Consider the following 15,606-nt stretch of genomic DNA (forward strand, 5'->3'; position numbering starts at 1 on the left):
GTCGGTGTCTATTCCAAAATCGGCAGAAGTCCCTCAACGCTCGTTTAACCGAAATGACCTTCAGGACCCCATATGTCAAAATATGAAGGAGGAGAAAAAAAAAAAAGATTTCTAAAAATGAAAATTCAGGTTTGATGGAATGAAGTATGGTATTAGTGAAAAGTAAACTAGAGCTGTTAGTGGAAATGTAGCTTTTTCGAGCCTATGTTTATTTCTGTTTTATATTGTTCGAATTTTTAGACCCACTGGATGTCAATATAATGATTCGAAGGAAGTTGTATAATATGATGCAGCGGCAAAGTTTACTAAACATTAACGAAAAATTAGAATTTGTAAGAAATTGCAGAGTACCTAGTCTATGAAAATTACTCAGACCAATAAATAAAAGAAATAAAGTATAAACTTTCACATTTTAAGTATGAATTGGAATAAAGATGAACAACAACAACAATAATAATAATAATAATAATAATAATAATAATAATAATAATACCAATAATAATGATAATAATAATAATGATAATAATAATACCAATAATAATAATGATAATAATAATAATAATGATAATAATAATATAATAATAATGATAATAATAATAATACCAATAATAATAATGATAATAATAATAATACCAATAATAATAATGAGAATAATAATAATAATGATAATAATAATAATAATAATGATAATGATAATAATAATAATACCAATAATAATAATGATAATAATAATGATAATAATAATGATAATGATAATAATAATGATAATGATAATAATAATAATACCAATAATAATAATAATAATGATAATAATAATAATAATGATAATAATAATAATAATAATAATGATAATAATGATAATAATAATGATAATAATAATGATAATAATAATGATGATAATAATAATAATACCAATAATAATAATGATAATAATAATGATAATGATAATAATAATAATACCAATAATAATAATGATGATAATAATAATGATAATAATAATAATAATAATGATAATAATAATGATAATAATAATGATGATAATAATAATAATACCAATAATAATAATGATAATAATGATAATAATAATAATAATAATAATAATAATAATGATAATAATAATGATAATAATAATAATAATGATAATAATAATAATAATAATAATAATAATAATAATAATAATAATAATCTGGCTGATCAATGTGAATAAGATTTTAAGTAATAATAAACATGAATTTTAGGTTAACCTTATATTTTGATTTTAATTAATAATTAAATGGCGTGAAGATGTAGAAATAATATTTTTCTTCATAAAAAGTATTTCATATTGCTTAAAATACAATAAATTATTAAAACAACACGTTTAGACTCAAAATATAAAAATAATTTTTGCCGCCTAACTCTGCTAAATACCCCACTGTGCATCGTAGCGTCTGTTCTTATGGGCAGTAGTTTAAATCACTGATTCTGAACATAAAAAATGAGTCCATTAAACATACTACGTATTAAAAACATACTATGTAGGATGCAACAACAACAGTTTTATTTGCTGTGCGTGGTGCAGTAAGAATTGTGCTTTCATCACTGCATGAACAATTCAGTTTTCTTCTGTTTATGTTCTGTGAAACTGTAGTGTGTATAGACAGCCAGAAGGGGTGGAAGGAGAGAATAAGATAAGTAAAGAAGAGATAGTGACAGGTTCTAAGAAAAACGAACCTGTGTTGATGCGCTTTATATTGTATTTGCTTACTTATACTGTTATAGATTTAATTTATGAGACCATTAAACATATCTTACCAATTTAATGTACGATGAGTTTGTTTAATTCCATGAAATCCGTTCATATTTTGTTCGTAATGACGGACCCTATTTAACTCTGCGTTTACAGAGTTGAGTTGCAGCCTCGTTTCTCCCTCGTCTCTGCTACACGCTACACACAAAAGGCTCCGCAACTACTAGATTCACAGCGATATTCGGAATAGTTTTAATATGTTGGATATTATTTTCGCAACTTCTTTGTGGCACATCTTACACTAATAAGACGTAGTCTATCAGTGTGCAAAATTTGAAGGTCCTACGCAATCTTAGTGTTGAACTCTCCCTTGTCAGATCACTTTCGTCTTCCTCTGACGTGTAGGTAGGTTTCACGAGATTAAGAATAGTCTATTACTCTATAATATACATTTAAATAAAGATGTTGTTCCAATAATTACGTGTAGTCCATGAAATTTTGTTGCAATGAAAAATGATGAACCGTATATTGAACAACCAACATATTATAGTTTTGTGTTTACATTGGATTGTTGTTAACAACCTATGATTTCAACGTCATATTGCGATTGTAAAATGTAAGTAGGCCTACCTTATTTATGTGATCGTTATTACACTTGAGATAACATGTTGTTATGACGAAATATTTATTATAATTTAAATGCTAGTACTGATGGTTTGTAGACTTTTTTTTTTTTGCGTGCTTAGGTTGAATTTTAATTGAATTAAATTATGGTTTATTTAACGACTCTCGCAACTGCGATATAAGCGTCGCCGGTGTGCCAGAATTTTGTCTCGGAGGAGTTCTTTTACATGCCAGTAAATCTACTGACATGAGCCTGTCGCATTTAAACACACTTAAATGCCATCGACCTGGGCCGGGATCGAACTCTTAACCTCGAGCATAGATTTTTTATTTTATTTTATTGGGTTATTTTACGACGCTGTATCAACATCTAGGTTATTTAGCGTCTGAATGATATGAAGGTGATAATGCCGGTGAAATGAGTCCGGGGTCCAGCACCGAAAGTTACCCAGCATTTGCTCGTATTGGGTTGAGGGAAAACCCCGGAAAAAACCTCAACCAGGTAACTTGCCCCGACCGGGATTCGAACCCGGGCCACCTGATTTCGCAGCCAGACGCGCTGACAGTTACTCCACAGGTGTGGACTCGAACATAGAAGGCCAACGCTATACCAACTACGCTACCGAGGCCGACTGTATTTTAATTGGTACTTAAACAATTGTCACCCTGAAAATTTCAATAATCACGACAATAGAAAGTAGTAAACTAAACAGGAACTTGATATTCAATGTTTGATACCGGTGCTAAATCGTGCACAGTGGACGATCCTATGTTGTAATATAGACGTTCTAGACCAGGCATGGGCACAATGTCCCCGCGCGGGTACTATACACACAATTTCCACAAATATTCTGTCTGTGTGTACGTACAGCAAGCAGAGGTTGAACTCGGTACCATAGCGTTCTAACTAGAAACATGGAAACAAGAATATTTTGTTATTATGAATGAAGGTACAATTCAATGCTTCAACTGTTCAGTTGAGATTTATATAAAACATAATTTCAGACGCCACTTTGATCTTGAACATAAGAAGGATTTTGGCGAACTTAAACTTATGGATAAGAGTTTAAATAGGATTGTTAAAAACGGTTTATATGAGTAGTTGTTACATGCTATAAAGCAATGAGTTATTTTAATGTATTTGTTGTGCAGTTTGGAAAAGTGAGAAAGTTTTCAAGAATCTACAATAAAAATTTGTTAATGGGAAAAAAAACCCACAATCACTACTAGTTGAAAATGCAGTCCAATCAATTTAGCGCATTTCAAACACATAGGCTAGTCATAGAGAATAATATCCTTTTTCAAATGTTAGGTAAAATCGGCAAGGAATTGTATGAATTATGACTAGTCTTCTGCCTAGGGACACAGAGTATAAATGACGTCATAACCGGTGGAGGGATGACTGCAACAGCACAGCTGGGTCCGTAATGTGCATTACCGTTGTGTGTATTGCTGCTTGGCTGCGGTACGTGTAACAGGCTTCGGCGTAGGGACACCTGATTGAAGGTTACAACTCACGCTAATACTTTAATGGTAGACATTTATTGTCTACACTAGGAATGTACTGTACATACTGCATCTGTACAGGGTGAAATATATTTTGTGCCGTACCGTGACGGACTGTTTACATGTTGACACAAAGTAATGGCGCGCTCCATCTCCCACTCCACTCGACCAACACAACACTATCCTCCGTGCGTTCTGAACTTCATGCGTTTCTGTGCCCAGGACAAGTCCCCTAACTTGCGTAATTTCGCAGAGATATCAGAGAACTGCGTAATTGGTATAGCATCGTTAAATACTCTGCTAAACCAGTTTTGGCGGACTCTTTCATAACCAAGTGTGTGCCGCAGTCATATTACCGAATTGAGGAGAGATAATGACAGTAAAAGTTAGTTAATGATCACTACAGTTGGAAGTGAACGTTCTGTTGTTTGTTTGAGAAAAAGAAATGAACTATTATTGTTCCCCCTTTTATAACAATTATTAAGGGATCACTAACTTGTTTGTACACCATTCTGAGCACTGGTATCACTGAGTTGGCTCAGATGAAAGTAATATTGTGTTTACTTAACATAATAATATCTTATTTTGCTGTTAAAATAGGTGGTACCAGTAGCTGTTAAACAGTAATATCATAGGCGGAGACAGAACCTTTCCTTGTGGGGAGGCAAAGCAAAAACCATAGAATCCTCATATAACGGGGTTATGGGGGATATTATTTACGTCCTTCCTCCTTTATAGCGTAACCGTGGTACAGTATATCGGAATATGATCCTTTAATAAAGGTATTTTCGAGGGCATGTTTCTTAAATTGTTACGTCCATATCCGCAATGTTTCGGACCGAGTAGTAGGCTATAGGGATGGAACGGTAGGTCTACTACAAATTATTACAGGGCATAACTTAAAACAATCTCCTTCTTTTTATATCTCGTACAGAAACACATGCATACATCAATAAAACTACGTAACAGTGTATAACAGAAACGTTTTTATATGAAGCTTATACCACAGTCTAGTATATACAGTCACGAAGCTCAATATGTAATAAATATGCATCCATAGATAGTTGCTAACCACTAGGATCGCTACTATCGCCTCATTACAGACAATGCGAAATAGTACCTGCACAGTCTATTCTTCCTAGCAACCTTAACAACTCAAGCTTCGTGACTGTATATATACTAGACTGTGCTTATACCTTCCTGAAGATATATTAAAAACCTTATTTTATTTAATCTCGTCTTTAAGTTTACGCATTATACCGGGATCACTTTTCTTTTTTCTGCATTGTTGTGCAGTATGTTATTCATATTTCTCTAAATGGCGGCCAGAACACCCGAAGACTTCTAACACATGAGTACAGCTGTTACAAAAGAAACATTACAATGGGATGCGTATTTTCCGGGCTACAGGGCCGTGGTCTGTCGGTGTTACAACCAAACGTTTCGTCCACTACTCCGGTGGACATCTTCAGTGGCGTGGTACACGTGAGCGGAGAGATCTGCTGTGTGTATCAGGAACTGGCATTGAGACTGAATGAATGAATGAATGAATGAATGAATGAATGAATGAATGAATGAGAGGGGAAGTGGGAGGAGAACTTTAAAGGTACGTGAAAACACGTCCTTGCAAGGGGGGAGTTGGGGCTGTGAAAAACTGAATATGTGAGCTCCAAGCCTCTTGGCCACTTGTCTCACTTCGGGTTTCGCCGCCCCAGTTAAGGAGCGCTAGAAATTTCGAGGAGGAAAGCCGAAAATGACGTAACTGATTAGCTACAACATACGGAGGGAGAGGGGGGCATTGAGACTGGTAGCACGTCTATATTTAAGGTGTGGGACTGTTGTTGCTTGTCGTTGTCGCCGCGGTCCGCACCAGTGGCTTCGGCTTTTACATTCTAAAACATTACAATGCTTCCATTTCTCAAATGAGGCACAGAAATTCTTATATATTCAGAAATTAAAAATAAATATTATAGTCCAGACACATACTTTGAAGACATTAATTCGTCAATTTAAGCACAGAAACTTAATCATAAGCAAAATCTATTGAATTAAATATTTTCTAACGTTAATAGAAAAAAAAGAGTTGAGACAAGTTTGGGGGGGGGCAGTGTCCCTCCATGTCCCCCATAACTCTGCCTATGAGTAACATGAAAACAATTTACTTTACTAGAAATTCATTGAATGATATCAGTCACAGCTCGTTGCAACTTTAACCATATAATTTGAATTCATTCACTCTACGTAAAAGGGAAATATAGAACTTACATGAATTTATTTATTAACCATTTTGTCATTTGAGAATTTATTCTCAAACTTGAGCGTTTTGAGTTTTGTTATAATCGAAAAAAAAGTTCCTCTCTCCTCCTCCCCCTGTGGTGCAGGTTCTTCAGAAAGTAACGATCGACTACTTACAATAGATTATAACTTTAGAATATTGACGCTTGTGGATTCCTAACCTATGAAACCCACCCTTTGTGCTGTTCTATACAATAAGTTTTGGTAGAAACATTAAATATGGGGTCTTTGATATGGAGCTTCTGTTGTGCATCCGTTTCAGTTGTTAATCTGCCCATGATATTGCAAATATAGAATTTAAAATTGTTATAAACAGGCTTCGAGACTTCGGACCCAATAGAGCAGTTCAGTGGGAAATCCGCATAACGGCGTACTGAGTATAGTGGTAAAGCGTACAGTGGGTGGGGGTACTGTAGAAAGAATGCCAACAAATACGCAAAGGAAAACGCTCTGGACTTGAAGGTTCTGACGAATAATTTGGTTTTCATACAAACTATGTCTGAAGCTATTACACGGTTAGAAAAGTCGGAGCAAGAGATGCCGGAACCCTGAAATTAATTTAGAAAATGATGCAGAGAATTAATGAGACATCAAGTACACCGGTTACTGAACGTGTAAAACAGAAGGAAATCAATTTTATGTAAAAATAACGGATATGGAACATTGTGTAACATAAACAGCAAATTAGTGGACATAGAGTCACCCGAGAATGAAGGACTGTCTCTTAGCGACTGTAATGATGTTAGGTTTTTTTCGTTTTGCTCCTATCACGTCATGCGGCGTAGAGCGCAGCTTTCTACAGTAAAAACTTTGGCAGATAACCGAAAAAGATTTACGTTTGAGACACTGAGAATGAATCTTGTAGTACATTGCAATTCGGTACTGTAACTGCACTTCCTAAAGACGACCAATAGGTTAAATGAGAAAATTAAAATTGCTACATGCTTATTTCCACCATTAACACTGTGTATAATTAAACACAAATGCTTATAAAAGACAGGAGAATAAATGCTTTTCACATTCTCTTGACATTGTCATTGTGTAATGTATATTTACTTTCAGAATGTACATATGTGTGCGTTTCCCCATACTACCGTACTCTACTCTAAATAGCAACGTAGTTACCTCAACACATCTCTATCTACCTGCAGCGAGTCAACAACCTATAGTGCATGCTCAGTAAACTTATTGTATCGGGTCCAAAGTCTCGAAGCCTGGTTATAAAGAATGGTTTAACATTATAAATTAATATTTTGATAAAGTATCAACGACATGTTATTGTTATTACATATAATAAATTGAACTATATCTACTGAATTAGCCACCGAACACTATACATTTTAGAAAATGATATTTTGGTAATTTAATATAAGACGATGCTCACAGGAAGAGAGTCCTTTATGACGTCATGGGTGTGTGACGTCATAGATTGTTTCACAACAATAACAACGTTATCATAAATTATTTAATAGTGTTATTTTATTGTACATAAATATAGGAAAAGGAATATAAACATAAGTTTTATTCGTCGTAAACTTCTACTCCTCGATTATTATTAGTAGGTATATGCCTGTATTGTAGTCATCCGTAGGTGACGTCATATAAAACGCAGCCCGCATTGCAAGACGAGGGGTGGTAGAAAGCAGTGGGCTGGGGGGGGAGGAGAGGACTGAACTTCGCTCGTATAGTTCGGAAATAATTAACCGAACCATTTTTTAAGTAAATTATTTTACGACGCTGTATCAATATCTTAGGTTATTTAGCGTCTGAACGAGATGAAAGTGATAATGACGGTGAAATGAGTCCGGGGTCCAGCACCGAAAGTTGTGTAGCATTTGCTCAAATTGGGTTGAGGGAAAACCCCGGAAAAAAACCTCAACCATGTAGCTTGCCCCGACCGGGATTCGAACCCCGGCCACCTGATTTTGCGGCCAGACGCGCTAACCGTTACTCCACAGGTGTGGACTTTACCGAACCATCTGATGTCTTCGCATCCTTCTGATGGATTTGAAGTTACTAATCATCCTATCCCGATGTTTTAATTAGTGAAGTGAAATCTGGTTCTCAATCATAAGTTGCAATTTGTAATTGCTCAAATGAATGTTGGTCCGTCAATCTGGAGCGCGCTTTTTATTTAACGTGTTTCATTTTTGAAAAAAAAAATGCTCACATATACAGTGGTATATGTAAGTGGTATAAGTGCCATTATTTTAACTGATGATTATTCATGCTGTAAGGAAGAAAAAATGTCCTTACAATTTTTTTCTAATTGCAATATTTAACTAATTATTAAAGTTTACTACAATATTAGACGTTTTGCAACGTTGCTGGATAGGGAGGAGTGGGTTTATAAGTACACAGTACAGACAAGCGGGTATAGACATACCGGTACAAAACAGATGCTCTGTTCTAATGCCAGAGCGGACTATGATAATACTGTTGTTTACATAAAACGAGCAGCAAATACAAACTTTCAATCTCATTAATAGAACATTATGATAAATTTACATTTTATATAACAATATTGCTGCATTTGTTATTGTGGTTCTAAAAAATAAACAATAATGGTTTTCTGCATACAATCACACGAACTTTTTTTTCTAATGCAAAATTTTTATCTCTCTCGCTTCCGTAAAGCCGTGTCATTTTAAAACAAATTTCTGGTTGTGTGATTTTCGAAACTGGGTAAGAGACTCCAAGTTTCTAAAAATCGTTGAGAAACTACTACAAAAGTTCACCGATTAGGTAACCTTCTTTGCGGAAAACGTTGACGGTACATCCTTGTCTCACTTGAATTATGACGACTTTCTCCATAAATTAATAACATATGCTATTCCTAAACTGTAAATGGCATTGTTAGTTCTTTATCGAATATCCTGTACTGAACTGTCATCTGCTCTGCAGTAGATCTATGGACAGCTGACTCGTACTTACATCTGTGCAGAGAACTGCCTGCTTAACACGTTGCCACGTCTCTCACGCCAGAATATTAACAAATTTAAGCATGCATTTTTATTTAATTTCACGAAAACGTAATAGAACACACAAATATTTATTTAAACTAATATTAACTCTTTGCTAGATATATCTACTGATGTAATTGTTTTCGTAATTTTACTAACGATATAATCAGTATAACGCAAATAAAATAAGAAAAGAAATATTTTTTTTTCTAGGAAAACTATAAAGTTTTGACCCTATACTGTATGGATATTTTTTGATCCTGTAGACCGTCTGCGAAGACTGTGAAAAGGACAGCACTTATACTTCTTACACCCTGTAGAATTAAGAAAATATAAATTACATGTAAATTACTTACAGGAATGAAGAAAAAAAGGAAAATCAGAGAGAAAAGGAGAAAGAATGGAAAAGAGAAAGAAGGAATATATTTTTCACACATCTGTCATGATTTATGACGTCACCTATGACGTAATTATTTTCCCATCAGAATCCATTACTACCGTCTCTCTCTTCCCTTGAGCATCGTCTTCTAGGACATTACCGATATTTTTTGACAGCCTAAGTAATTTGTTCTTTCATTATATTGCTTTCTGAAGTATTTTGAAGTTTACGCTGATAAAGAAATGAATTGCATAGGTTTTGCTATTATATGAATATACATTTGTGGTGTAACGATTATGAACAGTAATCACAAGTACTTAAGAAAGTCTGAGAAGGATATAAATAATTGAGTAGTTGGTATATAATTTCTTGACACTTTTTACATAACAACATTAAAATTCAAGTAGGCCTATATTTTATTCCAGTCATTGGCATAACTGATACCACAGTAGTATCTGGAATGTTCAAGGATAAAGTTATGGTCAAAATTAACTAAATCTCAGACAAACAGCTTTTCTGAGACTAAAAACTGAGAACTTTGTGTTCAAAATAATTTTTTTGTGCAACTAAGAATTTTTTCTCTCTGTTTTATCCAATTTTAACTTAGGTGGTATCACATATATCACAATAAATAGATAATTGTACCCTAATAATATAGAGTAACAACACATCTGAATTTTTGGGGTATTGTGTTTGGTACGTACTCATATGTATTTCATTTTTAACCTACACATTTATTGTATAAACAAAGATACTGAAGCCTAAAATTATCCATAGGAATGAAGAGAAGTTAAAACTTTATAGATCTGCTTGAAATTGTTACCGGTACTTTTGTTTTTACTATAGCAAAATCCATACATTGGACATCCCTATTATAAAAATATATTATTAGCACTTATATTTCGTCCATCATTCTGGATTCTTACCATATCAAATATAACATGTTAAATAATGTATTTGTATGATGTTATACAGGGTGATTCACGAGGATTTACCGCCACTTACGGAGTTTATTTCCGAAAACATTCCGAGCAAAAGATGTCATATAAACATGTGTCCCAATCTCAATATTTTCAGAGTTACACTAATTTGATGTTGTTAGTAAAATACCTTTTTTCTTTAGTTTTAAGGGTAAAAGAATGAACTATTCAGGAGTATCATTTCAAAGTTAATAGACGACTTGAAAGAAATTGATACAAATACTTTTTAACCACAGTCTCTCGCACCAAATTTTTAAACTAATGAGTTGCAATCTTCATAGCAGCCGGGGTTTATAGACTCAAAAGTTAAACCAGACATAACATTTTAAAAAAAGTGTTGCATTATTTTATTACCACTTAGTTATATGTATATGAATTGCTACATTACTTGTTTCTTTATACACATATTGCCACCATAATTATTTTAACTGTGTACTAATAAGGTAATAATAGGAAGTCCTCCAAAATATCCTGTTATAAATTTTGTTTTATGATTTATCATTTAATGAAAAGTTCTGAAACTTTTATTATTTCGTATTAATTTTAGCAACATTGTTAGAGTTATATTGTTATAATTATTTCTTATTAATATATGTACAGGAAGGACCGTAAGTAAAGTCATTAATTTCAGGGGGGTTATTATTTGAGATATTTCAAACAAAACGTTTAACACAATTTTGCTCGTTTTTGCTTCGTTTTCGTGACAAAAAATTATTTTATGCTCGACCATGCAGAAATGTAGTAATTATACACCTGGCAGCAGTCCTTTAATGCATGTCATTAAAGTACACCTATTCATTAAAGTTCAGGTTTTCGATTATTCTCGGATATGCAATCGAAAGACGAGGGAAACGTCACGGAGGCTGGAAATCCAATACTGTCGCAGAAGGTTATGTTCTGTTACTATATATAATAATGTTTATAATAATTAAGCGTTAATTGTAAATAATATTGAAATAAATTCAATTTGTCATCTAATTTTTCAATGTCGAATTCAATAATCAAGGTTATATCAAGTTTAACGGGATTACATCAAGGTCAATGACATTATTGTTCCTCGGAAAAAATCAATACTTTCGCGTCTGCGCACATCTCACAATTTACGAGCTATGCACAAGGTCACTTCCGCTTTTGAGTCAGATACGAATAAAATGAATACTTCTGAATAATTTCAAGTTAGAAATATGGTCGAGCATAAAAAGTCGTATGGAACTTGCCTATAATGGTAATTAAAACGCTCGTATGAAAATTATGAAACTCGCTTGCGCTCGTTTCATAAACAAACATACTCGCGTCTTAATTACTATCATTATAGGCTCGTTGCATAATGTACTATTATATGTTATATTTCATAGCGTGTTGTGGGAAAGCCATTGATTTAATTTCCAATATGCTTAGTGAATTGAAGAGAGCAATGTATTATGATAATAAATGATTGAAAAAATTTAGGTTTTACCTTTAGGCCTAATTGTGCAGAAATTTGACCCGAATAAATGCAACTTTTCGTTCCGCAAAGAAATTTAACAATGTTACATTTGTTCGGATCAGATTTCTACATGTTGAAAGGACAAACTAAAATTGTTTCAATAATTTATTATCATAATACATTGCTCTCTAAATAATAAGCTATGATATGTTCTTATAAACCAATTTTTTTTTTCGAAAAGGATGCAAAAACGAAGAAAATTGTATTAAACATTTTTGTTTGAAATATCCCAAAGAATAACCCCCTCAAATTAATGACATTACTTACTGTTGACCCTGTGTATAGTTATGTGTAATTATACTTATTTAAATTCATATAATGCTAATTTATTTCGTATTGCCCCATACATAATTTCATATTTCTATAAATGACCTCTTTCACTCAACCGGAGGATAAAAAGGAAATACATAAAAATATAATGTTAATACAAAAGAAGGATATAAGTATATATAAGACGAAATCGAAACAGAAAAATATTCATAAGCCAGAGGATTACCAAACTTAAATACTTACTTACACTACCCATAGATGACAAATTAAATTATATGATTACTTTATAAACTGTTTACAATTGAGGAGCAGACATGGAAAACGGTATAAGTGCCTCCGAGGTCAAATTTTGTTTTTGTCATGGAATGTGATATATGTAGCAGCGCCAATGTCACAGTAATGGATATATGTGCCAAACATCCTTCCATATAATCAAACGAGTGCAGTCTAGATGGCACTTGTTGTAAGTCCCGTAGCAGTGGCGGTGCGTCAACAAGAGCACAAGAGCACGTGAACACCTTATTTCCGTTCATGCGCCACTTATTGTTTAATATCGTATTGACGTAGTGGGAATGTATAATGTCCGAATTGAGTAGTTTAAACTTCCCGCAACTTTCACAGCCTTCTTGTAGACCTATACATTTGACAACGTACGTTCACATGAAAGCTGTGCTCTTTTCAAGGAGGCTATAAGACTTGACACGCATGCGCGGGACAAAATTGTCTTTAGCTGGCCGCTTATGACGCGGTTATTTAGTAAGTCTATGCTTATGACTCGACAAGAGCACAAGACGTTGAGTGAACATTGAATCTGTCCTGCAGATGTAAGGTACGTCGATGCGTTCTCGAGGCAGAAAATAGTCTATATTTTAGTCTATAGGTGTCAGCATTTGACGCTGTCGGAGCTTTTATTTTGTATGGGTGTATGTACAGTGCTGCTACGGGATTGTAATTTGTGAATTACTATACTTCATAATACTTTAGTTAGCTATATGTGCCTTGGTATAATGGCATCCTACTAGATAAACGTGGCGAGCAAACTGAAATAAAATAACTGGAGTTTCATTATTATCGTTATTGTTATTGTTGTTCATATATATTTTGAACTTATGCACGTCTTTTTTCGATGCTGAAACGTTAGAATCATGACATTTATATTAATTCTATTAATTTTGACTGATGTTTTCAAGGTCTCTTCGGTTTTGGAACATATATTTGTGAACACATGCAGTATTTTATCACGAGCCGCCACTGTCCCGTAGTATAGTCCTGATTAAAGATATAAGTGCCACCTAGTATATGTTCTGTGGAGGTTACTCGCTGTGTTGATCTGCAGTGAATGTAGCGGTTTTGTAGCATTTATCATGGCTAATAACAGGCCACTAACTATAAAAGTATCTAAGGTAAAGAAGTGTGTAGAAAATAGGAAACTACGGCAGCAAGGGAAGCCATACACAACTGCTAAGGGAGAGAGTTTGTAAAGCCATGGTTCATGATGAGATGCAGGTCGGCCAGGATTAAAAAAAAAAAAACATTCAAAGTGACTTCAATGAAATCTGAAGACTTCTTGGATGTGGCTTCAGAAGCTGATAGGGCTCTAAATACGTTAATATTGCGCATTACTCAAGCATCATGGATTCGAGTTGCTTGTGATCATCCAACATTGGTCCTTACCAGGAATAACTTGAGAGATTCTGAACAGTGGAAGACATGTCAGGTTCTAAGAAGAGGACGAACACTGCAGTCTATTACAAATCTGGAGAAGTTTGCTATGCAGACACCTAAAAGGAGAGAAGAAGAAAGACCTTCTGGCAATGCTAGATTTCATGGACTCTAAGTACCATGGTTTTCTATAAGGACCTCTGCCAGTAACAAAAACAAACAGTTTCTCATGCTTACAAATCAAATTGTTAGTGATATACCTTTTAATATTCACAAATCACTCGACTGTTTGTACCATTTTCAAGGAAATTATACATGGCACTTATATCGTTGTCAGATTTGATAATTTGGGAGCCAGTTACACTACATAATATTGTCAGTTTTTCACAGCTCAATATGTTTGCAGGGAACTGAATTGGATGTTGAGACACTTTGGTTTTTTAGTAGATTATTTTACGACGCTTTATCAACATATTTGGTTATTTAGCGTCTGAATGAGATGAAGGTGATAATGCCGGTGAAATGAGTCCGGGGTCCAGCACCGAAAGTTACCCAGAATTTGCTTATATTGGGTTGAGGGAAAACCCCGGAAAAACCTCAACCAGGTAACTTGTCCCGACCGGGAATCGAACCCCGGCCACCTGGTTTCGCGGCCAGACGCGCTGACCGTTACTCCACAGATGTGGACCACTTTATGTTAAAAATATGAAATAGTAATAGTAAGTATACAGTTTTTTTGTGTTTTCCCACACATTGTCATTTTGGCACATATACCGTTTTCCTTGTCTACCATTTTGAATTCTAATATATACTCTGGGACACTGCGTTCTGAAATAAGATGTTTCACTTTGGACTTGAAAGCGTCTAATGTCGGACAGCCCTTAACATCTGTAGGTAATGAATTCAAAGAAGGGATAGTGTCTATTGTAAAAGACGAAGAATACGCGGAAGTTCTGTGGAGAGGGGCTGATAATAGTGTCGTGTTGTGATTGGGTATACAAATTATGATGTGTGGATAGATTATGAAATCGTGATGCAAGGTATTCAGGGGTGATGTATGCAAAATATGATAGAGAAGAGAAAGACAATGCAAACTGCGTCTGTAGCTAGCCGGAGCCAAGATAATTATTTAAATGACTGTGAGTTATGATCATAGAGACGGATATTACATATAACCGAACACAGGCATTATGGAGACGCTGCAATTTTTGTATTGCAGGTTTGTGCGTTGATTCAATTTCACTAAAACCAAGACAAAGGTTTGTTATGTATTTACATAAAAATAGAGGTTATGGTTGCTTTGCTGTATAATTTAGGCCGAACAACTTAGAAATTTATTGCAAAATGATCTTGAGTAACCACCGTCTAATATTTATTTTATTGGGTTATTTTACGACGCTGTATCAACATTCAGGTTATTTAGCGTCTGAATGAAATGAAGGTGATAATGCCCGTAAAATGAGTCAGAGGTCCAGCACCGAAAGTTACCCAGCATTTGCTCATATTGGGTTGAGGATAAACCCCGGAAAAAACCTCAACCAGGTAACTTGCCCCGACCGGGATTCGAACCCGGGCCACCTGGTTTCGCGGCCAGACGCGCTGACCGTTACTCCACAGATGTGGACACCGTCTAATATTTAGAAGAAAATTATAATTGTAATTTATTTTATGACAATGATTTATTGTTGACACTTTCTCATAGTTAATTCAGT

The 15,606-nt window shown here is 34.4% G+C and overlaps 1 non-coding gene across 1 annotated transcript; it reads right to left on the reverse strand.

The window, feature by feature from the left end:
* Positions 1-2,861: 2,861 nt before the first annotated feature.
* Positions 2,862-2,982, reverse strand: TRNAR-UCU (transfer RNA arginine (anticodon UCU)). Its single transcript has 2 exons — positions 2,946-2,982; positions 2,862-2,902 (listed from the first exon to the last, which is right to left on the reverse strand). It is a non-coding gene; the product is annotated as a tRNA-Arg (tRNA).
* Positions 2,983-15,606: the final 12,624 nt, after the last annotated feature.

This window comes from Periplaneta americana, chromosome 14, assembly GCF_040183065.1.
Source record: "Periplaneta americana isolate PAMFEO1 chromosome 14, P.americana_PAMFEO1_priV1, whole genome shotgun sequence".
Taxonomy (NCBI): domain Eukaryota; kingdom Metazoa; phylum Arthropoda; class Insecta; order Blattodea; family Blattidae; genus Periplaneta; species Periplaneta americana.